General features: G+C 33.1%; 1 pseudogene; it reads left to right on the top strand.

Annotated features, from left to right (window-relative positions):
* Positions 1-1,395: 1,395 nt before the first annotated feature.
* Positions 1,396-26,522, top strand: LOC110324031 (annotated as a pseudogene).
* The last annotated feature ends 289 nt before the right edge of the window (positions 26,523-26,811 follow it).

Raw genomic sequence — 26,811 nt, 5'->3', positions numbered from 1 at the left:
TAACTATAATTTATACATTCTATAACTTTAGAAAAAAGCTCACATAAATAATACATGTGTATTATTTATGAGGAGTTATATTATTCTGATATAGTATATTAAATATTCTTAAAGAAGTATCCTTTAGTCCAATCTGAATCTGAAGATAACATTGCTTTAGTTTTCAGTGAATGCTAATAGAAATGGAAGCATCATGATAATTCCATTTGCGTTTATAAATATTTCAACATAGTCTACTATGTGTGATCATATGCTGTATTTTTGTAGGTATAAGTTCTCCAGAGTCACAAAGATGTTCATTTTACCATAGTTTGCTTCAGTACCTTAATGTATGTATGTATGTATGTATGTATGTATGTATGTATGTATGTATATCTTTATGTATATGCATACATAATTATATACAACATGAGCTGAAGTATTTTAAGTATAGTGTTTGTGTATCTCCATACATACATTATATGAATCTACTGATTATTTTATATTTTTAAAAATTAACTTGTCAAAAAATTAACTTGCCTGCTACATTTCAGTATGAATCATCACATAGCATAACTTTATTAACATACTTTATAACTAGAAGGTACTGGTAAATCAGAGATATAAATCGAGTTCGGGGGCTATGGCTTTTGTAACTATGTGTTTAGGTTTTCATTTGACTTTTTTAAATCGTATTTTCACTGAAATCCCCTTATAGCAATAAAATTTTTTTCAGAGTGATCTCAGTGTGGGGCAGTGCACAGATGGCCTGATCTTCAGTTGAGCATATCCCGGGGATCCAATGGGTGGTGATTTGCCTCTACATGGGACAGAAGGTGTTCGATCATGTCTCCTGGACCCCTGTCTCCTGTCAAAGTTACCATCCCACAGCCCTACAAGAGAGGTGTGTGACTATCAGTCACCCAGACAATGCCCCAAGCTCCTAGCATTCAGGCTAGACTCCATGCCCATAGTTACCTGACTATAGCCAGGTATGCTCCTCCCCATAGTTACCTGGCAAGAGCAGGATAGCCTAGCCCACTATAAAAGGAGCTGCTTGGCCCCTCCTCACTCTCTTTAAGCTCTCACCTTTCTTACTCTCCTCTCTATCTCTTCTTCTTCTTCTTCTTCTTCTTCTTCTTCTTCTTCTTCTTCTTCTTCTTCTTCTTCTTCTTCTTCTTCTTCTTCTTCTCCTCTCTCTCTCTCTCTCCCTCTCTTCCCCCCCTCCACATGGCCATGGCTGGCCTCTCTCCCTTTTTCTACCTTCTCTCTTTCTCCCTGCCTTTCTACAATAAAGCTATAAAACCATAGACTGTCTCTGATCATCAAGACCCACCGTACTTGAACAGTGGGATAGGCTTTCCCCTAATGAGCCATGTCTAACCTCCTGCTGGAAGGCCTTCCTGCACACCAGCCATGAACCGGACCAAGGACTCTTGCCCACGTGGGAACCACCTAGCACCCCCTCTCCCCCTGTCCTCTCATCCCTTTGACCACAGGTATGACCTAGCTACCCCCGGGGCCCCCATTTTTTCTCAGCTCCTCCGTGGTATCCTTCGATGGATGCCCGAGACTGAGAACCGGTTATCTCTGGCCTCCATGAGGCCCAGAGACCTAGGACTGCCCCTTGTCCACCCCTCTGCTGAGCTGGGGTCCAGTGGCTTCCCACAGCCAGCCAGACACCCACCCGGGGCCACGTGGAAAATGTACACCAGTCCTCCCATGTCCGCCTGCCCAGAGCACAGGAACTCTGGTGGAAGGCAGATTTTCTCCCACTCTTCTTTTCCCCCCACTCCCACTGCCCAACATCTCAGTGTCTTGTGCTCAACATCACATTTACCATGTGGTTAATGATGAGGACAGATTCTATGCATTATTTAATACCTGATTTAACTTTATCTAAAACTAGTGGTAAGCAATACTGTTTCCATTTCTAGGGCTCCATTGTTCAACACTAAAAATGAAATAGGTGAAGATTTTAGGTTTAAAAAGTTCTAATAACCAATTTTGTCAGAAATGTGAAATACATTTCAGCAAACAGTTTAAGCTTGCCAAAAGATTATATATATTTATCATAGAAAGTTTGAGCCTTATAGGAAATGTTATTATTTCTCCATTTAAGTAGTCACAATAAGCAAGAGAAATATTGTGAAGGGCCCTCCTCTGCACATAACAGGGGGCTGCACAAATGAGGCTTCCATGCTTCAATTCAAAGCAGCTCTGGGTACCTGCACAAGGTCTGCCAAGCCAATCAACTTTATAACACAGAGAATGAAAGGGATCCTATCCTAGCTGAAGATCTTCTGGCCTAGATGGTGACTGGGAGAGGTGGGGTGTTAAGTGGGAGCTTGCCCATGCCTCACTGGATAACTCTACACGTAGGTCATATGGGCAGCCCTCTCTGGATTGATGGGAGTTATGAATAATAACAATAATGAAAAGGAGGACATGAAGTGGGGAAGGTAAGTACATGTGTTGGGGGTCACAAAGAAAGTTTCTGCCATAGAATGGAGATTGGGTTTAATTAAGATATATTCTATGCATGTATGTAAATTTAAAGAACAAATTAAAATGATTTTGAAGAATAAAAGTTATAGAAAAATTTAAAGATAAACATCAATAAATATTATTATTAATTTTTAAAGTCTTTCTAATATAAAATAACAGTATTTTGTGTAAGTGGGACATAGTATGGGATTTGATTGCTATATATAATATTTAATACTTAGATCTGAAACCTACTTAATGGTATTTTCAATGAAAATTTGTTTTCATTGTCTACTTATGGCACTCAGGTACACAGAATAATAAAAATTAGAGGTTAATGGCCATATAGATACCTCACATAGATATATCACCTAAAGTAATGAATAAATGTAATTTATTTATTATCTAAAAATAATATTATGACATTAACAGTTAACTGCATTCAGATTCCTAGATGCCCTATATGCTAACTTGATTCTATATAAATATCTTTCTTAGTAGTTTTTATAGATTTAAAATCTACAAATGTGTGTTATAATATTATATTACAGATTAATTAAAGAGGAACTGCTACTCAACATTGCATTATAGATTAATAGAACAATTTTTCTTTTCATTATTCTGATCCTTAAGTATGTCATTTAAATTTATGGGAATTACCATGCAAAATTAAAATTAATTTCCAAGGTACTATATTAAAAGAAAATACTTGGGGCTGATGAGATGGTTCAGCGGTTAAGAGCACTGACTGATCTTCCAGAGGTCACGAGTTCAAATCCCAACAACAATATGGTGGCTCACAACCATTCATAATGGGATTGGATGCCCAGTTCTGGTGTATCTGAAGACAGATACAGTGCACTTACATATAATAAATAAATAAATCTTAAAAAAAAGAAAATACTTCAAACAGTTATGAAATTCATGATGTAGAAAGTAAAGATCAGCTTACTATATGTATGTAAATTAAATCTGTCCTCACAAGGTTTATACACATGTGCTCAAATTTAAATGTGATGCCCAGTTATAAAGATGTCATTTCCACTTTATAAACACTAAGCTCTGATATCCATCAGTTTCTGTAGCTATGGCCCATATATAAGAGGATGACAATTGATACTAAGCCAAGTTATGGTATATCCATATTAAAAGTATTAAAATAAGAAAGAAAAACCACAATTAAGATGTGCTCTTCTCTTTTCTCCTCCCAAAACTCTAGAAACTACTGTTATAATTTTAGACCTATGAAATTGACTAAGATGCTGCAGATGCATGAAACATGTCCATCTGGCATCATTTGCATTATTCCACATATTGTTTCGGTATGAGTAAGTGCATATAATGATATTGTTTCTAGTTTCTACCATTCTTTAATAGCATATTAAAGTGTAAATTTAATGGAAGTGCATACAGAGAAAAATCTGAATTTCCTGCATGCTTTGCCTTTAAATGCAAAACCTGTTTAAAGAAACAGAAAAATCTATTAAAAAATTATACAGAGTGAGCTATTTAGGATAAAAAGATTACTGGTTTGTAACTCTATCTAGAAAAGGTGGTTAATGCTTGTTGGGTCAATTAGAGAAACCAGAATCAACATTTTTCAGAGCCTGAGGATAAATAAAGACAACATTTAGCTCTGCTTCTTATTATCCATGCATAAATTCTCCCTAGAGCATAATTAGACCTGTCATTGAATGTGTCTCATTCACTAGAAAAGGATAATATTTTCTTTACTCATAGTTGCTCTTAAAGTAAACTACCATGATGACGTTGCTAAACTTTTCCAAGTGATATTATGAAATTTGCTAAACTTTAAATTATTTTCTGCATTTACACATTACTTTTTCTTATTTCTGCTAAACTGACTTCATACTAAATAACAAAAGTATTGTCTTCCTCCTCTTGGCGTCTTTGTATTTACGTGGTCAAAATAGCCTGCATGAAACTTAAGCACATTTAGTGACTGAAATCCATTTTTTTATCTTTTAAATATTGTATCACAATAAAGAAATAAAAAGGGTAAGGGATGAATTCCAGAAGAGAGAGAATAAAGACAGTAAAGGAAAAGTCTATTAAAAAAAACTTGAAGTGTTTGGAGCTGTCTCTCTTTATTCAAGTTGTGTTAAGGCAACCATATTGTTGAGATTTATTTTGTACATGTTACCTGTCATGTCTATAGAGCACTATCACACATCGAGAATCCTGGTCCTCTAAGTCTTACAATTTTTTGTCTCTTCCTCCAAGATTTTCCCTTACCCTGAGATGTAGGAATTTTATTCAGATATATCAAGTGGGGTTGGGTGTATATATATATATATATATATATATATATATATATATATATATGACCATTTATCAGCATTCTGACCAGGTATGTAGTTTCTGTAGTTTCTGTAGTTTCCTCCACTTATATCAAAATAACTTCTCTGATGAATGGTGAGTTTTATATATGCACATAAATAATATATAATATATTTTATTTAATTTTTGAGAATTTCACTATTTGTACAATAGATTTTGGCTTTGCAACATTCACTTCTCCAACTGCCCTGGGCCCCTCCAGCACTTACTCCCTACAAGGTCTCCCATTTTTAGGACAAAATATAAAGAATGCATTTCACAATCTGCTTTGCATATAATATCTTACAATCTGTTGTTGTTTTGCAAAGTTAATCATTTATGTGCATCCAGCTCATCAATAGATAAATTTTCACACAAAATATTTTAATACGTTTTAATATAAATGGAATCAATACTAACACAATGTTCATTATTTGGAAAGTGAATATATCAAAATGATTTCTAAAATTCATAAAATAGAAAACATTGATGGTGCCTATCAGATGGAGGATATGTCTGTGACTAGATAAATTTTCTTTATCAATATTACTGTCACACTAACTGGGCTCACTTTTAGCTGATAAAAGTAGTGTATTTTAAAGTATAAAATCAGAGTTATATCCACTATATATTATTTTTTCTCCAAATACCACTGAAAACTTTTTTGCTGAAATAAACTTCAATCACAATTTTCACCATTACATACAAATTCCCCCTTACATTACCTATCTAATACTGTCCATTAACATAAATTTATCTCCTGACAAAATATCAAGAGAGAAACCATTTGTAAAATATTTATTAAAGCACATTTGCCATCTCATATTTTCATGCACCATTCATCTCAACAGGTATAATATGTGGTATTACTTCCACTTAAACAGAGAATAAATGAAGGTTGATTCCTGTTGAAAAGGTGAATGTCTGAGCTCTTATAAAAGAACATGAGGAATAATGCTAAATTCTGAGATATAATATGGACTTCAGTGGAGATACTGAAAAATATTAAACAAAATCAAAAATTACATGGAGAAATCCAAACACTAGTAAAGAGAATCACCATGATCCCTGAGACACGAACAAAATTCTCTTGCCTAAGTTTTTTTTTTTTTTTTTTTTTTTTTTTAAATATAGCACTTTAAATAAGCAGTAAGTCTTAAAAGTAGAGAAGTATGTTCCTTTTGGTGTTAAAAAAAACAGGAATTTAATACATATATTGAAAGGGGAAAAGAAAGTAAAAGGAAAGAGAAGAGGAAAAATATTAAGAACTATGTGTACTTCATGAATATAAAGTCTGTTGTTTTCATAAAATAACCATTTGATTATATAGTCAAAGTAGAAAACATGTTTCCTTTCATATTACTTGTTAATTACATGGACATTCATTTTAATTAGTTCCTTTCTACTGAGATAATACAAGATGAGTTTACACTGAACCATTCAAAGTGAGGAGCTCTTGGTGTGTTTTGCCATACTTATAGGTTTGTGTTTAATGATAATGTGATATATGGTTCAGTTAAATCAGGCAGGGGTGGTTTGAATAAGAAATTTCCTTCATAGTCTTGAACCTTTGGATACTTATTCCCCAGTTGGTGAAGCTGTTTAGGGAGATTCAGGGTGTATAGCCTTTCTACAGAAGCATGATAGTGAGCTTTGGGATTAAAAACTTCAAGTCACTGTCAGTTTGCTGTCTCTGCTATGATCTCTGGTTCAAATACCAGCTCTCATCCTATTCTATAGGAAAGCTGCCATGCTTTTCCTCCTCTGGCTACCTGCAGTGATGGACACTCTTCTCTCTGTAGCTCTAAGTCCAAGTAAACTCCTCCTTCTGGAAATTGCCATGTAGTAATATTGAATCAAAAACTACAGAAAAATCACTAATGCATAAGTATTTACAGTTGTAACCATATGGACATGCATTTGTATTTTTTGATTGTTACTGTAAATAGATATCATAATGGAAAAGGCTATTATAACTCTTTAAGTCATTTAAAAAGAAATATGGGATTAGTGAGAAATCTTACTTTCTGTTCCAGAAAATGTCTATTATTTCTATCCTAAGTATAAATAAAATTAAATTCATATCACAGTAATTTAAAAAATACCATCTTTTGGTATATTTATAATGTAAAAGAAATATTCTATACATAAATTTCTACAGATTTTAACAACAGGACTTTGTAATATCTTTGCTATTTCTATTCTACTCTATTAGGTAATTAATGAATGCATACACACACACACACACACAGAGATGCATGTGTCTGTGTGTATGTGTGTATACCCCCTATAAATATTTAGTATACATATATAATCAGTATTTCTTATAGCCACAATATATTGTTAAAACAAACTTAATGTTATTAATATATTTTCTTCATAGCTTTTTAAATTTGTATACAAATAATAGAATATGTTAGTAGGTGGTAACAGCTTTGGGTATATTATAGTAGAAAGTGTATGTACTGGAGATGTCAATCTAATGACACATCATTTTTTAATTATCAAAACACTATTCAAAATATAATCTCATAAGAATAACTTTAAAATTGGTAAAGTGTTTATCATGATGCATTATTATTTCCCTACCTAATGTCTAACTGGAAAGTAGTCATGATTTTTTCATATCTGAACTCTTTCTTAGTAGCAAATTTTATAACAATATTGTCTCTTTGAAACAGCCATAAAGGAGGATGAAATAATATCATAATCTGGTTAAATTGACATAATTTAAGACAATCACATTACATTGTACATCCTGACTCAGTAAGGAATTCTAATTTTTTCTTGTTTGTGAATTCTCTATTCCATATTGCAACATAAAAGTAAATGTAGGACATGAATACAAAGTAAGATGATATGGGGAATGGAGATTACTGGACAGCAAAATATGGTAGGGAGAAAGTGGACCATATGTGCTGAATATGTTTAAGCATGTGATAGGCATGAAAGAAATTAGCTATATGATACCTAGCACTGTGTACCAAGAATATTGCAATAAAGTAAGGGAGTTAAAGTTCATCCAAAGAAATTATATTTACTACAAAAGCATTTACATGCTGGGCATGGTGGTACATGCCTTTAATCCCAGCACTCGGGAGGCAGAGACAGGGGGAATTCTGAGTTCGAGGCCAGCCTGGTCTACAAAGTAAGTTCCAGGAAAGCCACAGCTACATAGAGAAAGCCTGTCTCAAAAAGTCTCAACGAAACAAAACAAAACAAAACAAAACAAAACAAAACAAAACAAAACAAAACAAAACAAAACAGAATGTATTCTAGTAGAGTAGATTTGCACATTAGGCAGGACATTACTGCAAAGCTTTTCCTGCCTGGCCAATTAACTAGAGGAGATGATGGATTAGGTGGTAGAGTCTCTACAGTGTACCTTTTCATTCATATCCACAACCAAATAAAAGGAAGTGGAGAATGGAACAGATATTTTATATATGTGCTCATAGCAATGTTATTTTCAAAATGAAGTTGTTGAGAGATTAACTAATAAACTTAGCAATTTTCTGTAAACAATGGAATATTACTGTCTTAAAGATAAAGGAAATTTGACATGAATTAGGCCATACTTATGCTTAATGAAGATGCTGAACGATATATATCAATCACGGAATTAAGTAGTAGATGAAAACTTTTATGTAAAATTTTTAGGATAGTTATACTTAAAATTAATAAATGTTGGCTTTTGAGAGAATGTGAATAGGGATGCAGCCTTCAATGAGTAAAAGATTTTGATGAAAAGTTTGGAGTGAACTGAAAATGAATAGTATAGGGAGAACTGCACATGATGATGATACTTTAGAACTTTTCATTTACTATGATGCAAATGAAATACTTTATATTTTATATGTTACTGTTTTGCCAAAAATACCTTAAAGAAAGTTGGTTTTGTGTCAGCAAGAATCACTTAAGTCAGTTTTTGAAATCTCTGATTTAAATGCAAAAGGACAATATGAAAAATCAATTAAGTGATGACTGAAGATGTTTTTCCCATGTGTCCCAATGGACATTTAAGGACACATGTTCCACTGTGTTCATAGCAGCCATATTTATAATAGCCAGAAGCTGAATAGAACCCAGATGTCCCTCAACAGAGGAATGGATACAGAAAATGTGGTACATTTACACAATGGAGTACTACGCAGCTATTAAAAACATTGAATTTATGAAATTCCTAGGCAAATGGATATATCTGAAGGATATCATCCTGAGTGAGGTGACCCAGTCACAAAAGAGCATACATGATATGTACTCACTGATAAGTGGATATTAGACCAAAAGCTCAGAATAACCAAGATACAATTCAGAAACCACATGAAACTCTAGAAGAAGGAAGATCAAAGTGTGGATACTTTGATCCTTCTTAGAAAGGGGAACAAAATACTCATGGAAGGAGTTACAGAGATAAAGTGTGAAGGAGAGACTGAAGGAATGACCATCCAGAGACTGCCCCACCTGGGCATCCATCCCATAAACAACTACCAAACCCAGACAGTATTGCAAATGTTAACAAGATTTTGTTGACAGGAGCCTGACATAGCTGTCTCCTGAGAGTCTCTGCCAGTGCCTGACAAATACAGAACTGGATGCTCACAGTCATCCATTGGTCAGAGCACAGGGTCCCCAATGAAGGAGCTAGACAAAGTACCTAAGGAACAGAATCAGTTTGCAGCCCCCTAGGAGGAACAACAATATGAGTTAACCAGTATCCCCAGAGTTCCCTGGATGGGATGGGACTGGTGTTTCTAGCTGCATATGTAGCAGAGGATGGACTAATAGGTCATCAGTGGGAGGAGAGGCCCTTGGTATTGTAAAGGTTTTATGCCCCAATATAGGGGAATGCTAGGACCAAGAAGTGAGTTTGAGTAGGTTGGGCAGCAGGGGGAGGAGGGAGGGGATGAGGATTTTCAGAGAGGAAACTAGGAAAGGGGATAACATTTGAATTGTAAATAAAGAGAATATCTAATAAAAAATTTCTACTGGTACTCTAATTACTCAGAAAATTTGCAATTGTCTTTTAGTTTATTTTGAACTAATCCTGAAGATTCATTTATGTTTTATGATAGAATTATTTAGCTTTTTCAATTTCAAAATCGCTTACAGATAGAAAAAAACAATTCCCTGGGGTATTTTAGTTTAGCCAAAGAAATGTGTAAGAGTGGTCTTTCATGATAAGACAGATCATCTACTTTTTAAATGTTGCAGAAATATTGTAAGATAGGTAGGTGAATGAATGAAGAATCAATGCTAACATTATTTTCTCCTTGCTATTATTACAGGTGTCATACACAGTTATAGATTTCATGGCTGAATCTCCATCTGCATGTACAATATAATATAACTGGTATTGAAGCAGTAAATGTTTTTCTGCCAAGTTTTTTTTTGTGTTTTTTTTTTTTCCTGAAAATCTTTACTTCTGCTTTTTAATGTTGCTTATTTTTTCATGTATATTTTTTCTGGGGCTGAAGACTGAATCTAGGATTAAAAAATCTATAGTATGTAATAATATATATATTTATTTCTCTTGAGATAAGTTTAAGTAGTTTAATATATGTGTATAATATATTACAGCTACACGTACTCTTCCACACTCTTTTACTGTCCTCTCATATCTACCAAACATTTAATCCTTAATTTGCAATCATTACTTGTTAAATAAATTTGCTAATTCATGAATAACATAACTAATATTGACAAAATTGTTGCCTCACAAAAACTTCTGAATTGGAAATTCATAAATGAGATGGGAACCCAGGAGTTGGTGAGATGAATCAGCTGTTGGAAGGCTGTGCGCTTCTTGTGCACAGCATGTGAGTACACGTCCCACCACCAAGGTCAGGTTGTTCACCATCCCCTACACCATCATCTCTAGGAGACACAATACACTGTTCTCACCACCATAGGCATTTGCATACACACGCATACACATATACAAACTTGAACACACACACAAACTCAAACACATTCACACACAAGTACACATATATACCAATACATTCACTTAATGAAAATCTTTTAAAGTTTCTGAGTTGGTGTTGTAACTCCTTGCTAAAGTATTTGTATAGCACATGCTAGGCAATGAATTAGTTCTCTACTATTCAGCAAAGTCTTATGTAACTAATGATATAGGGTTCATAGTCTAGTTTAATCATTTATTTTCATGCTTTGTATTTTTCTTTATGTAAGCAAAAAGTAATCATGGCTCTACCTATAATAAATAACTTTACGCAACATAGAAATTTTCTTGCTAACATATGATAATGAACATACACACACACACACACACATGATCACACACACACACAAACACATACTAGTGAATTAATCTTAAAATCAACCATATACTTGTTCATTTTTCTTGCCTAATTCATAATCTCATAGTATTCATTTAATAAATTTTATTATGTTGCTCCAAGAGCATATTTTTCTAAGTGTGTTTTAATACACTAAAACTGAAGACAAAGAAGGCATTTGAAACACTTGGAAGTATATAAAACAAGTTGGTGTGTGTGTGTATGTGTGTGTGTGTGTGTGTGTGTGTATGCATGTATTTGTGCTTTGAATAAAATATGTGTATTAAATACACCAATGAAAATATATAGAGAATAATGCTTTAATTCTATAGGTATTTGCTTAATGTCTTAACATATCCCCTTATCCTTATAAGTCAATTTTATTGTTTTATTCTTAAGGTAAGACAAAATACTTTTCCTTTGCAAGTATAATATCTTTAGCCTAGAGGATTTCTCAAAGTGATATAGAGTATTACTGATTTTTTTCTGTTTTTGCTATGTTAAAATAGCACAATCAACAGCAGCTTAGAGAAGGATTTCTTAGGCTTAGATGGCCTAGATCACTGTCTGTGTAAAGTAAAGGAAGGAACTGAAGGCGGGAAGTTCTGGATACAGGAACTGAAGCAAAAGCAGAGGAAGGACACTGCTTCCTGGCTTGTCCTCATGGCTTGTTTAGTATGGTGTCTTGTATAACCCTTGTGCAATATTAGCTTTTGCCACATTGGCAAAGCACAACTAGAACACATGCTATTAAAACTGGATATTGACAGACAAAACTCTGGAAATCAACATGCATATAAAGAACATAAAATAAATCAACTCAGAACATATTAAATAAATATTTTAAAGAATGAAAGAATCCAAACTTTAAAACAATAAGAAAACATTAAATAATCTATTAATTTTTTTAACTAGTCAGTGATTATCATTTGATGAAATTTCCAAATCACAGGTTTAAAAAAGGAAGGAAGGAAGGAAGGAAGGAAGGAAAGAAGGAAGGAAGGAAGGAAAGAAGGAAGGAAGGAAGGAAGGAAGGAAGGAAGGAAGGAAGAAAGAGAGAGGGAGAGAGAGAGACAGAGAGAGAGAGAGGGAGAGAAAGAAAGAAAGAAAGAAAGAAAGAAAGAAAGAAAGAAAGAAAGAAAGAAAGAAAGAAAGAAAGAAAGAAAGAAAGAGAAAGAAGACAGAAAGAAAAACCAACATTCAATGAGTAGAAATGTAGAATTGCCTCTGTCTAAATTTCTATTATATAGGGAAAAAAATGTAATAAACAAGTGAAGATATATTTTACAGAATAAAAAAAATCCCATAATATTTTGGGTGGAAGCTGTATTTCCAAATTACATAAATAACCCAATTTCAAAATGGGGCAAAATTTTGAACATAAATTTTCAAAAGAAGAGATTAAAATGCTCAACAGCAACTGAAAGGTCTTTAACAGTACATACCTTAAGGAAATCAAACATAACAAGTAAGATATGATAGTATCTAGTTTTGTTCCAAATGGTTTCTTCCAATAAGATAAAAGATAACAACTATGGTAAGAAAATGGAGAAAGAAGGATACCTGAAGACTGAACGTAAATTACTAGTTATTCCTGAGAAAACTATGAAGTGGACGTCACTTAGAAACAAGCATGATTATCAAATGCAATACTGTGTATAGAGTCAAAAAACATGAAATCACACATTCAAGGGGGAAGATATGTTACTTTTCTTGTCAATACTGTAAGATTCTGATGACCAAATAAAATAAGCTATGTTTATATGACCAGATGTATGAATACTAACGTGTGAAATATGTAGGAAACAAAGGGTTATTTCAAATTTTGAAAAGGGCCAACCTGAAAGTTTTAATAATATGAAAAACCATGGAGAATAGTTTGCCAAGACAAATTTAAAAGAAGACAGGCAAATACACACACACACACACACACACACACACACACACAGCAAACATAAATTAGTTCTTTATTATTTCACACACACTTGCAATCTAAAAATATAAAATTTAAATTAGTGTGCTTCAAAATAGTGTTTTGCTAGGACATATGAGTGAGAAAAATAGTGACCCAGGAGTTAAAAATTTTGTTATATAGAATCAATAACAGAGAAATTCATCATGCATTATGATAATTACATTAAATTTTAAAATTTTGCATTCTTAAAATTAATGGGAATAGATTTTTAAGTGCTATCATCACAGTAAATCTGTGAAATAATATATTGCTAATTGGTTATTGATCCATTTAACAATTTATGGATATGTTAAAATTATGCTGTGCACATTGAATATACATATTGGCTTGATTTTTAATTAAATTTTAACAATAAATATCACATAATTTATAAAACCAAGTGTTGTAAACAATAGAAATGAGTCAACTTAAATTGAGAGACTAGGAAATAAATATTTCTACATTTTTCTGTCAGACAGGAAGTGAACTAACACTATTAATGGTATATGTATAAAAATTAAGAATCTAGCTTTAAATTGTATTGCAGAGCTGTAGTAGATATTTGTAGAGGAATTTTAATTCAGCACCATAAGTGCTCTTGCAGGAATTATATTCAAAGACCTAGCTAGGTCTATGTGATCAAGCTGCAATGTCGATACATCACAAACTTTAATCTGTAATTTTTTTTTTTATATCTGTAAATTTATTTGTCGAAGGAATCAGCCATATTTGAAAGTGACATCTAATTGAGGAGTAAATTGATGAATCTAAGTAAGATTCATTAAATTCAAATATAGGATAGGTCCAACTTTTAGGAGAACAGCACAGGAAAAAGAAGCTATAGGAACAGTGCAGGGAAAGAGATTCAGTCGGTTGGGAGTCAGTGCAGTAAGTGCAGTTCAGTAGAGTTGAATTCATTTGTGAGTGCATGGAGTACAGGCCAGATCAGCAGCAGAAAAACATGTATATATATGCACATAAGACAAATATATATGTATATATATGTATATATATATATGTATACACACACACATATATATATATATATATATTTTCTATAATATTTAAGCCTTGTGTTGAGAAATATAGATTTTCCTATGACTTGAAGGCAGATACTACTTATTTCATAAGTGTACTATAACAAAGTATAGATAGATAAATAGATCCCTATTTTGAATTTGAATTTTCAGTGAATGTTTATCTATCATTTTCTACTAGTATATAGAGCACTACAGGTATAATACATAAAGATTTTATATATTTTTTGGATTTTTTCCTTATTTTTTAAAATATCAAATAAAACAATCTGAATATTAAGCAAGTACTATTTGGGTATATATTATTAATATGTAGAGGAAACCATAGTATTTTAAAAATACAAAGATTACTAAAGAAGAGATCATGACTTTGTAAAGAAGGAAATATGGAAAGACTTAGAAAAACGGTAGAGACAAATTATCACTACTCATCTTTGATGTTCTCAAAATATTTTACATATAGAAAATAAATTAGTATATGAGAGCACATATGTTGATATGTGTATATATGCACATAATACAACTATATATATATATTTATATATATTTGTTTTCTACTACAAAATAGACATCACCAAGTTTCCAACATATCAACAGCACCAGGATTGAGGAATCCTAATTCATATTGTGTATTTCATGTATTTTAAAAATTTAACTGGAACCACAACTCACTAATTAAAATATATTAAAAAATATTAAAAACTCACTAATTAAAATATATTAAAAAATATGTGAACTCATTAAAGGATGCCTGATGGTTCAGAGAATCACCATGAGAGATTTCAGCCTGAATATAACACATGGAAAATACCATTTTCACATCGAGTTGCAGGAGCCAAAGACAGTGGGTAAACTATACTCTGAAAAAAAAAATTACTAAGTAAACTATGCAAAATAAGTAGGTAAAATACTTGTGGCATGTATTTTTAAAACTAGCTTAGGAAAGCAAATATTTAAAAACCATTCTTGGAAATGCTTTTGACTGATAATAGCAAACAGAACAGTGAAACATATGAACTAAACAGAATATTGATATATAGAAAATTCTAACTGATTCTGCATCTTTAAATATAAAATATAAGCAGAAAGATTAAATCTCTTTAGTAAAAAGAGATTTTGATTAACCTGTCAGTTATATATGTTGCACTGCAAATTCAGTCCTCTGACATTTTCAAAACAACTACAGCTCATTTTAAAACATCTTTTGAATACAAGTAAAGTAAACACTAGTAAATATGTTGTTAAAATAAGTTTTTAAAAAGATGCATGGGGCATCATCTAATGTCAGAAATTTTAATGATAAATAAAGTTTAATTATACACTGAAAATAGATTTTAAGATGAAGATGATTGTTAGATAATTTTATAACACCATTTCTATGTGAGGTATATAAATTAATCTTTATAAAATACATCAAATCAATACTATTTATATTTAATAGTTAATAGAAGATTATTAGGCTTTAAATGTTCTAAAAATAAGTCATATGTTCTTTTATCATTATAGATATCAGAATGTAGAAGCCTGTTTAACCATTTTACTTTATAACAAAATCATAAAACTTATCAAAAGTAATTTTCAATTTTTCATTTTAGCAGTCTACTACAGAATTAGTTTAGTGGCTAAAAGAGTTGAACATATTATGTGATGTAAATGTAGTTTACTTAATACAAAAACTTTCCTTGAAATAATACTGATACTTTTTAAGCTAAAATTAATAAAATTCTACTTAGAAAATGACAATATGCTATCTTTATTTATAATTAGAGAAAGAGAGAAATCATCACATACTGAGATAAAATTTCTCCTTTCATAAATTTTGTAAATATTTTGTATTTGTAAATTTAAATGTGCAATTTTACAATTTTGTGACAGTGGGTAAAAATTTTAACAAAAGTTAATATAGCTATATAAGTGCACAATTATGAATAGAGTTTCGTTCCTATAAAGACGTTTTGAATGTTATTATGGGCATGCTACCAATATATGTATTTGTGTTAGTTTGTATGGTGTTATTTCCAGTGTCTTCACTGTAGCTTTGTAGGTAGCACCAAAAACCTAAGCCAGGCAGGAACATTAGAAAATTAATAATAATTCATTAGTGTAAAGGAGTAATTTGAGGAAGATCACATTTCTTAGTATTAGCTGAAACGCTGTCCTTTTTTATATCAAAGTGTCAAACATAAAGCACATAAGCATGCTACCTATCGTTTAACAAAATAAGAATCATATGTACTCATGTATGTTAGGATAGAATTAAAATAAGTTTGGACACTGAAAATCTTGTCTGTCTCCTAGTTAAGTAACATAGCCATAGAATGGATGTTCTTTGTAATTTTTAGTTCTTAATTACTTGATCATAATAAATCAAAGAATAATTTTATATAAAAATAATAATTTTATTTATAAACTATAAATATATGGATTATCTTCCTATATCCAGTCTATTAATTACAAAGTATATTTAAAGTACATGACTGATTACTAAGGTATTCTAGTAGTATCTTCTTGTAAATATTTCTGAAAGCATCTAATATGTAATATTCACAGATTAAATCTTCAGATATTTATAATTCAAAGGTTAGTTAATAAAATATACCATTTCTCATTTATAATAGTCAACAACAATGCATGAATACAGGAGATATTCTGTCAAATTAACACACACTGGATTATAATATATATTACTTATCTTTAATTACTTATCTTTAATCTTTTATTATTTATCTCTCATTTCAATATGTATAAAATGACATGGGAAGTATGTAGATCTATTGCTACTGTACATTTAGCAGTTACAGAATTCATTTTTAATTGCTAAGAGTATTGATTCATGTGCACGTATTGAAATACAGCTCAGAGGTCTTCACCGTTAGTTCCAGGATAATATCTTCTCAGGGATTTGTTTTTAACAGAACGGCTTTACTTAGTTTTTATGGAAAAGGTAAACATTTGAACCATCAACTTAAATTTAGAAATTAGAATTTAAACAACTGACTTGGAAATTTTGGTCCAGGTGCTTTCAGAATAAACTTATGTTTATGATGATTACTCTAATCACCAAGTTCAAATGAGAATAGGCACATCCATTAACATTATTAATAGTCTATTTCTTTAAGGTTTGTTGTTAGTTGAGTAATGCCCCAATTCACAAATATGAACATGGGGCATACATGGACTATATTGTTGTAATAATTCTTAATGTTTTTACTAGAATAACAATAAATGATATGAGTTGCTGAACTTTCTCATTGAAAGGTTTCAGCATGAGTTTCCTCGCAGCACCTGCTCTCAACCATGCCTTTCCTGTTTACCCTTTCCATTCCAGTACTTCAAAGAAGATTTTCCATGTTTTAGCTTTACTAAGTCTCCAAAACAATGAGTAGTGTTTGTGTTTGGGGTCCTAGAGTTTTATTCCTTGTATAAGTCACCTCACCAGGATTCTTCTGGATTTTTTTTTCTGATATCCACTTCTTAAATATCCTGTTACCTAGTGCGCATCACAAATATTGAAATTCCAATTAATGATGAGAGCTGATAATCATTTTACCTAGACTCATGTCAGCATTTCTTGGTATGTTTTAAAATAGACCAAACCTTTAATAATCTGAATGATATAAATGATACAATTTTATTTGTAATTGTAAACATGATGCCTGTTTTCTAAAAAGATATGTATGAATGAATAAAATATGCTGTGAAAAATAATAACTATAAAATTTTAACACTGTGGTATTCATCATTTTAAGTTTAGCTGTTAAAAATATAAAACACCATTTTAGTTTTAATGATTACGTACTTTTCCTTACTGAGCAATACATATAGAATGCTGGTTCAATATTATTACATTTACTACTGAGTATTATTGAATTTCTTTTTTATCTCTTTCCCTTAATATATAATGAATTTAAATCACATATATATGTGTAAACACATACATGACTTGATCTTAAAGTTTTTTAGAAAAGGTTTATAGTAGATAATATTATAACACAAAAGTTATGACATATACTATTAAATAATTATATTAATTACAATACACTCTGTCTAACAGTGGCTAACATAAGACATTACAATTATTGTACATTATTATAGTGAAACTTGTTGTATGTGTTTTTATACACATTCTTCTAATTTTATTAATTTTCAGAATTCTAGTCAGTAATTGTAAATTTGCTTCAATCAAGATATCACACAAGATAGAAGAATATAGAAGTTGATACATAGAGGATGAAAAGTAATATAGATCTATATCTGTATATCATGCTTATATATAATATAAATAATCCAGGTGCCCTTCCAGGCCCAAGAGGAACTGCCAGACAAGGTAGTGGCAACAAAATTCAGGGCTTCTGCAAGAGCAATGCACGTTTTCACCACTAGGTGGCGTTTCCAATCCCATGCAGTGAATTGGGCCTTGAGTATATTGGGTGAGATCTCTGCCAATGGGATGCATCTTCATTCTAGTAGACTTAAATATAAATAATAATAGAGTATCCCTCTTCATCTACGTATAAAAACAATGTTTGTAAATTTTTTTATTTATATTTTGTTATAATCTAACTTTAATGTAAATTTGTCTGTATATTCATTCAGTTACTTAGACCCAATTGAATCATTTTGTGTCCTGGGCATACCAGGAAGTTAATAATCCAAAGAGACTTTACCTGTTCTACAAAATAAACATAGCTATGGCTGTTTGACTCTATACATTTAGGAATTACAGTTTATTTTATATCTAATTCTGGCAAAGAAAACACATACTTAAGTACTCTCTAGTATGTGACTTTGGAAGATCTTTCCTTTGTATCAGTTATTAATAACTGAGATTGATATTCATCCTGAGACTTCAGATATTTCACTAGATTTTGGGAATCATCTAGGTATCTCATATTGAAGGCTCTGACAGATGAATTCCAGATGTTTTAAAAATGCTTTCTAGTAAACTCTTAAAATTCAGAGTTCAACTGAATATCTAACTGCACAGGTATCCTAGAATATGAAAAGAGGCTTGATCTCTAGATAGAGTCATGCCTTACAATCAAGTGAAATATTTGTTAGAAAAACCTCAGAGATTTTTCATTCATAAGCCACAGAGTTAAAAGCAGCAGTTTAAGTAGGTTGTCGGTTTTCCATTTGAATCAAAAGGAAGATTATTTAAGTATACTTGTGTGGCTCCTTCGTCCTTAGCTTCAGTGAAAAAATCAAGAAAAAGCAACAAAAAAGGTACAAGGTTTTAACATTTTTAACTACAGAAGAAAGGAAAACTGAGTCACATAGATCATATGTATTATGTTATTTAAAAATGTGGAAAGAGAAGAGAAAGAGATTTGTGGAAATAAAACCTCTGTTAAAAATTAGTGTAGTTTTCTAATTAACTGAGAGAGCAAACAAAATTAAAGTATGTTTACACTAATCTGCAACATCTTCAGAAAAAGTCAAATAACCATTGCAAATCCTTTCCAATTTTGTTTATTAACTGACAACTTCATTAAAAATAAATACCCGAAAACATCTACAAAAATGAATGTTTTATATATTGGAGCATATTTATGTAAAACACAAGCAAAATCAAAAACAGTTGCAGCATACACACACACAAACAAACATATATACTATATATAGTTTGTATATTTGCTAAAATGTGAAGACTATTAAATGAAGAGCTAAGCTGAGAATTTCCAAGAGCACGTTAAAAAATTAAGACTTCATTCCAGGCATGCAAGGATGGTTCGATATATGAAAATCCATCAACATAATCTACTATATAAACAAACTCAAGAACAAAAGCCACATGATCACTTAATAGATGCTGAAAAAGCATTTGACAAAATACAACATTCCTTCATGTTAAAACTCTTAGAGAGATCAGAAATTCATGGCACTTACCTAAACATAATAAAAGCAATATATAGCAAAAAAAACCCCAACATCAAATTAAATAGAGAGAACTAGATGCAATCCCACTAATGTCTGGGACAAGACAAGATGGCCCACTCTCTCCCTAGTTATTCAATATAGTACTTAAAGTTCTAGCCAGAGAATTAGACAACAAAAGGAGATTAAAGTGATACAAACTGGAAAGGAAGAAGTAAAGGATTCCCTACTTGAAGATGGTATGATAATATACAAAAGCAACCCCTAAAATGCCATCAAATAATTCCTACAGTTGATAAAAAAAAAAAAAATCATCCTATGAGAGAATATAAAATTAACTCAAACAAATCAGTAGCCTTCACTTACACAAGTGATAAATAGGCTGAGAAAGAAATTAGGGAAATGACACCTTCACAATCGTCACAAATAATATAAAATACCTTGGTGTGACTGTAACTAAGGAAGTGAAAGATCTATATGAAAAGAACTTCAAGTCTCTGAAGAAAGAAATCAAAGAAGACCTCAGAAAATGGAAAGCCCTCTTATGCTCATGGATTGGCAGGATTAATGTGGGAAAAAGACAGCTACCTTGCTGAAAGCAATCTACAGATTCAATACAATCCCCATCAAATTCCAACTCACTTCTTCATTGAGTTAGAAAGAATAATTCTAAAATTCATTTGGAATAACAACAACAAAAACAACAACAAACAAACAAAACAAAACAAAACAACAACACAACAACAACAACAAAAACAGGATAGTGAAAACTAGTCTCAACAATAAAAGAACTTCTGGGGGAATCACCATCCCTGATCTCAAGCTGTACTACATAGCAATCATGATAAAACTGCATGGTAATTGGTAAAGTGACAGGCAGGTAGATCAACGAAATAGAATTGAAGACCCAGAAATTAACCCAGACACCTATGGTCACTTCATCTTTGACAAAGTAGCTAAAACTATTCAGTAGAAAAAAAAGGTAGCATTTTTCAACAAACGGTTCAACTGGAGGTCAGCATGTAGAAGAATGCAAATCAATCCATTCTTTTCTCCCTGTAGAAAGCTCAAGTATGTGAATCAAGGACCTCCACATAAAATCAGATACACTGATACATATAGAGGAGAAATTGAGGAAAAGCCTCGAAGATATGGGCAGAGGGGAAAAAAATTCCTGAACAGAACACCAATGGCTTGTGCTGTAAGATCAAGAATTGACAAATTGGACCTCATAGAACTGCAGAGTTTCTGTGAGGCAAAGGACACTGTCAATAGGACAAAATGGCAACCAAGAGACTAGGAAAGATCTTTACCAATTCTACATCTGATAGATGGCTAATATCCAATATATACAAAGAACTCAAGAAGTTAGACTAGAGAGAACCAAATAACCCTATTAAACATGGGGAACAGAGCTCAACAGAAATTTCTCAACTGACAAAACTCGAATGGCCCAGAAAGCATCTGAAGAAGTGTTCATCCTTAGTCATCAGGGAATTGCAAATCAAAATGTCTGTGAGATTCTACCTCATATGAGTCAGAATGTCTAAGATCAAAAACTCAGGTGACAGGAGATGCTAGCTAAGGTATGGAGAAAGAACACTCCTCCATTGCTGGTGGAATTGCAAGCTGGTACAGCCACTCTGGAAATCATTCTGGCGGTTCCTCAGAAAACTGGACATAGTAATACCTGAGGACCCAGCTATACCACTGCTGGGCATATACCGAGAAGATATTCCAACATGTAATAAGGACACATGCTCATAGCATGTTCATAGTAGCCATATTTACTATCCAGAAACCAGAAACAACACAGATGTCCCTCAGCAGAGTAATGGATATGGAAAGTGTGGTACATGCTGGCAAGAACGTGGAGATAGAGGAACACTGCTCCATTGCTGGTAAAATTGCAAACTGGTAAAAACCACTCTGGAAATCAATCTGGAGATTCTTCAGAAAATTGGAAATAGTTGTACCTGAAGTCCCAGCTATGCCACCCTTGGGCATATATCCATAAGGAGACCTACCATACCCCTAGGAGATGTATGCCACCAAATTCATAGCAGCACTTTTTGTAATAGCCAGAAGCTGAAAACAAACCAGATTTCCCTCAGCCAAAGAATGGGTACAGAAAATGTACTTCATTTTCACAATGAAATACTATTCATTTATTAAAAACAAGGACATCATAACTTTTGCAGACAAATGGATAGAACTTGAAAATATCATCCTGAGTGAAATAACTCAGACCAAAAGGACCCTAGAGGAACCAGAGACCCAGAAGGTGAGAGATTCTAAGGACTCATTGAGGGTGACATTAACCAAACTGCCCAACACCAGGGACAGGAAACACAGAGTATACTTCCAATTGATAGATAGGGCATCAAGCTGAAGGACAGGGATACTAACCCACAGTCAAAATTTCTGACCCAGAACGGTTCCTGTTTTTTAAAAAAACTGCAGGAACAAAAATGGAGAAGAGACTGAAGGAAAGAAGTTGCAATTACTGGACCAACTTGGGATCCATCTCATGGGGATGGGGGCACCAAGGCTGGACACTACTACAGATGCTATGATGTGCTTACAGACAGGACCCTGGCATGGCTACCCTCTGAGAGTCCCTTCCAGCAGCTGACTGAGATAGAAGCTGATACCATGCAAGTGAATTAAGTCGGGGACCCCTATGGTTAATTTAGGGGAAGGACTGGAGAAGATGAGCAGGAGAGCAACCCCATAGGAAGGCTAACAGTCTCAACTTACCCAGACCCCAGGGAGCTCCTAGAGACATAGTCACCAACCAGGAGCATACAGGGGCCAGTCAGAGGCTCCTGGCACAAATAAGGCAGAAGAGGTCTGAATGGTCAGGGTTTAGAGAGAGAAGATGTTCTTATTCCTGGAAAGTCTTGAGGCCCGAGGGACAGGGGAGGACTGATTTAGAGGGGGCAACATTTCATAGTCAAGGGGGAGGAGGAATGGAATGAGGAACTGTGAGAGGCAGGAATGAGAGGGAGCATCGACTGAAATGTAAATAAATGAGGTAATAAAATTTAAAAAGAATAAAAAACATTTTCATATAAACAACTTTGAGAATCCATAAAATTATAGTGGTACTACAAGAAAACACCATTCATGAGATAATATTATGTTCTCTTTTAATTTTCTTTCTGAATTAATTCCACACAGAAACAAATATAAACTACAAATATATAAAATTACATTGGCTACAAATTATTCAATAAAAATTCCTGGATGTTTTTGTGAAACTATTACTTTCTTTTATATACTGATAAAAGTGAGAGAAGAGAAAGGTAGAAGTGAGGGATATTCAGGACAGGCTTCTAGTGAAAATATGAGATGCATTTATCTTGAGAAAATACTGGATACAATTTCATATGCGAAAGTCCTTATTTCTGTGGAAATGAAAAACATAATAAATTCAAATATTTTTACTAAATGTCTTCCTTAATTATCATAAATTTAAATGTTTTAGGAAGAGAAGTAATGTGATATTAGTCTTAAAATCCCTATCATTTTTATAATACTAAGGATTTAAGAATAATATCAAATTACTTTTCTCCCTAACACATTTAAATTTATGATAATTAGGGAAGAAATTTAGTTAGAGTATTTAAATTTATTATATTTAGATGATGATAATTCTTTTGCATATGAGTTTTTTATTGTTTGTTAAATCTTTGGTTTTTTTTTAAGAGCAATAGATACAGCTTAGGTAGTAAAAGCATTTGTCACACATGACAGCGTCTGAATTACAGTCTCCAGACCTTTGATGCTGCTGAACATGGTTGTTCATGTCTTTTTTCCCAGTAATCCTAGGAACAGATCAAATGTAGAAGTGCATTCTCTGGTCACGCGGGTCAAATAGTGTTGTACAGACAGTGAAGAAAAACAGATTTCATGTCAACATTGAAGGCAAGGATCAACATTGAAAGTCATTGTCCCATCTTCTGAACTCAACAGAGCACTATAGTATACTCTCATGAATACACACACACACACACACACACACACACACACATACACACACAAACACACACATACATACACAGATATAAAAGTTATTTCCAAAAGGAAGCACTGACTGGATATTCTGACCATATTTATTTTGATAAACATTAAATATAAAATCAAGTAATTTACAGTGTCATCCAAAATAATGTTACTTATTTATCAATGTTGCATGTATTGCCAGTGTGTAAAATATTAAATATATATGTAACATTTTTATTAGATTCCATTAGAAAATACAAAATAGTTTGGATACTATTTTTGACTAAGAGGAATTAAACCTCTCAACTAAACTTCAAAGCATTTATAGTGTGCCTCTTTTCCTCTGGGTATAACATGTCTATACCATCACCACTTACTAGATATCACATTGGCCTAGTAGCTATGGCAAAATAGGAGAGAGATAGTTTTACAAATGGTAATAAATGTTTGTGAGTAGAAAATGGGTGGGAAATATCATAGGACTCTCACCTGAGATTTTAGCCACTTCTTCCTTTCAGGCCCTCCCAGTTACATGTGATCATGAGAAATGTTAAAATATACAGAAACATCAACTGAAAAGAAACTCCTTGATGCAGCTTCTTTGAGGTTATTGGTCTCTAAAAGGATCTTCACTGCAATGTATCTGTTTGTGGTCCTGACTCTTCAGATATGCTTTGACCCATGTATCATAAATAGGTCAATCGATGCATTGATTCATGCAACTTTTTCTTCAAATACTATTGTTGACATTTTAGTTTAAGAGTCTATAAAAGACTCCAGTTGAAATCATGAATAATGAACAGAATCACAGAATTAAGAGATAAATCAGTTGGGTTTAGTAGCACATTTGCCCTCCCCCATGGGATTTACTGGATTAAAACAGGATCATTAGGGGTTAAAAGGCACTCATTACTGAAAAAAAAGTTTGAATCCAGCCTGGGGTGCATAAAATACAGGATTCAAACAAGCAAATAAACAGACAGAATAAATCAATGTAAATCTCAGACTTGATGAGAAAAACTTGGTCTTAGTAAATTTGAATGTATTGAATAACTGTAGATATATTTCATGTCTCTGGTTACTGGATATTCAGTTAACTTCATTTATACATTCAAGAATTTTGTCAGTTCATATTCTGTTTTTTTTCTGTTTTTTACATAATGTTACTAATAATAACTTGCTAGTGGTAATTATTCCTTATAAAATATTCATTAACTTTCAAGGAAAAATTAGGCTAGAATCTGGATATTTTTTTACATAAAACTACATAATATTTAGTTAACATTTTCAGAAAAAAAATCAGTCTTCATCTATTTGTACAATTTCTAGACGTTAAAATGAAAATTTGCCTGGTAATTAGTAGATTGCCTGGTAATTCTTCTAATATGAAGAGTTATATAAGTTTCTTTGACTTAGATTGTCCTGTTTGTTAGTTCAGCTAACAGCTGAATTTTTGCAAATGCTTAAAAAGTATGAGGACACACTAGTATTTAGCCTCATTTGGACATCATTGAAAACATTGCCAGTATTTGAGTACTAAAGACACAATTTAAATATGTTGAAAAACATCATAGAGATAGCATATGCTAAAAACATCTTATATGTTTTCCTAGAAAATGTAGATATTTAGATTCATTTTTTTAAAAAAAAGTAAAAATGTGGTTTTTTGCTCCTGCTTGTTCTGGAGCGACCTGCATCTTCTCTTGCAGTATCAGCCTTGTCCCATAGACAAGATGGTGAAGGTTGATGTGAACTGATTTGGCTGTATTGGGTTCCTGGTTACCAGGGCTGCCTTCTGCTCTATATTTGGTAAAGTTGAGATTGTTGCCATTCATGATCCTTTCATTAACCTCAACTACATGGTCTACATGTTCAAGCATGACTCTACCCTTGGCAAATTCAGTGGCACAGTAACGGCTGAGAATGGGATGCTTGTTATCAATGGAAAACCCATCACCGTTTTTCAAGAGCGAGATCCTGCTAACATCAAATGGTGTGGTGCTGGTTCTGGGTATGTTGTACAGTCTACTGATATCTTCAACACCATGGAGAAGGCTGGAGCCCACTTGAAAGGTGGGGTCAAAAGTGTCATCATCTCCACCTCTACTGCCGATGCCCCCATGTTTGTAATGGGTGTGAACCATAAGAAATATGACAACTTAAGATTGTCAGCAATGCATCCTGCACCACCAACTGCTTATCCCCCCTGGCCAAGGTCATCCATGACAACTTTGGCATCGTGGAAAAGCTCTTGATCATGGTCCATGCCATTACTGCCACTCAGAAGACTGTAGATGGTCCCTCTGGAGAGCTGTGGTGAGAACATCATCCCTGCATCCACTGGTGCTGCTAATGCTGTGGGCAAGGTCATCCCAGAGATGAACGGGGAGTTCCTTGGCATGGCCTCCCATGTTCCTACCCCCAATGTATCCACTGTGGATCTGACATGCCACCTGGAGAAACCTGCCAGGTATGATGGCATCAAAGGTGGTGAAGCAGATATCTGAGGGCCCTCTAAAGGGCAACCTGGGCCACTGAGAACCAGGTTGTCTCCTGTAACTTCAACAGCAACTCTCATTCTTCCACCTTTGATGCTGGAGCTAGCATTGCTCTCCATGACAACTTTGTAAACTCATTTCCTGGTATGACAATGAATACAGCTACAGCAGCAGGGTGGTGGACCTCATCGCCTACATGGCCTCCAAGGAGTAAGAAACCCTGGACCACACACCCTAGCAAGAACACTGAGAGCAAAAGAGAGGTCCTCAGTTGTTGAGGAGTTCCTGTCCCATCTCAGCCCTCAACACTGAGCATCTCCCTCACAATT

The sequence above is a fragment of the Mus pahari genome, chromosome 7 (genome assembly GCF_900095145.1).
Source record: "Mus pahari chromosome 7, PAHARI_EIJ_v1.1, whole genome shotgun sequence".
Classification (NCBI taxonomy): domain Eukaryota; kingdom Metazoa; phylum Chordata; class Mammalia; order Rodentia; family Muridae; genus Mus; species Mus pahari.
This window is presented reverse-complemented; position numbering and strand designations above follow the sequence as displayed.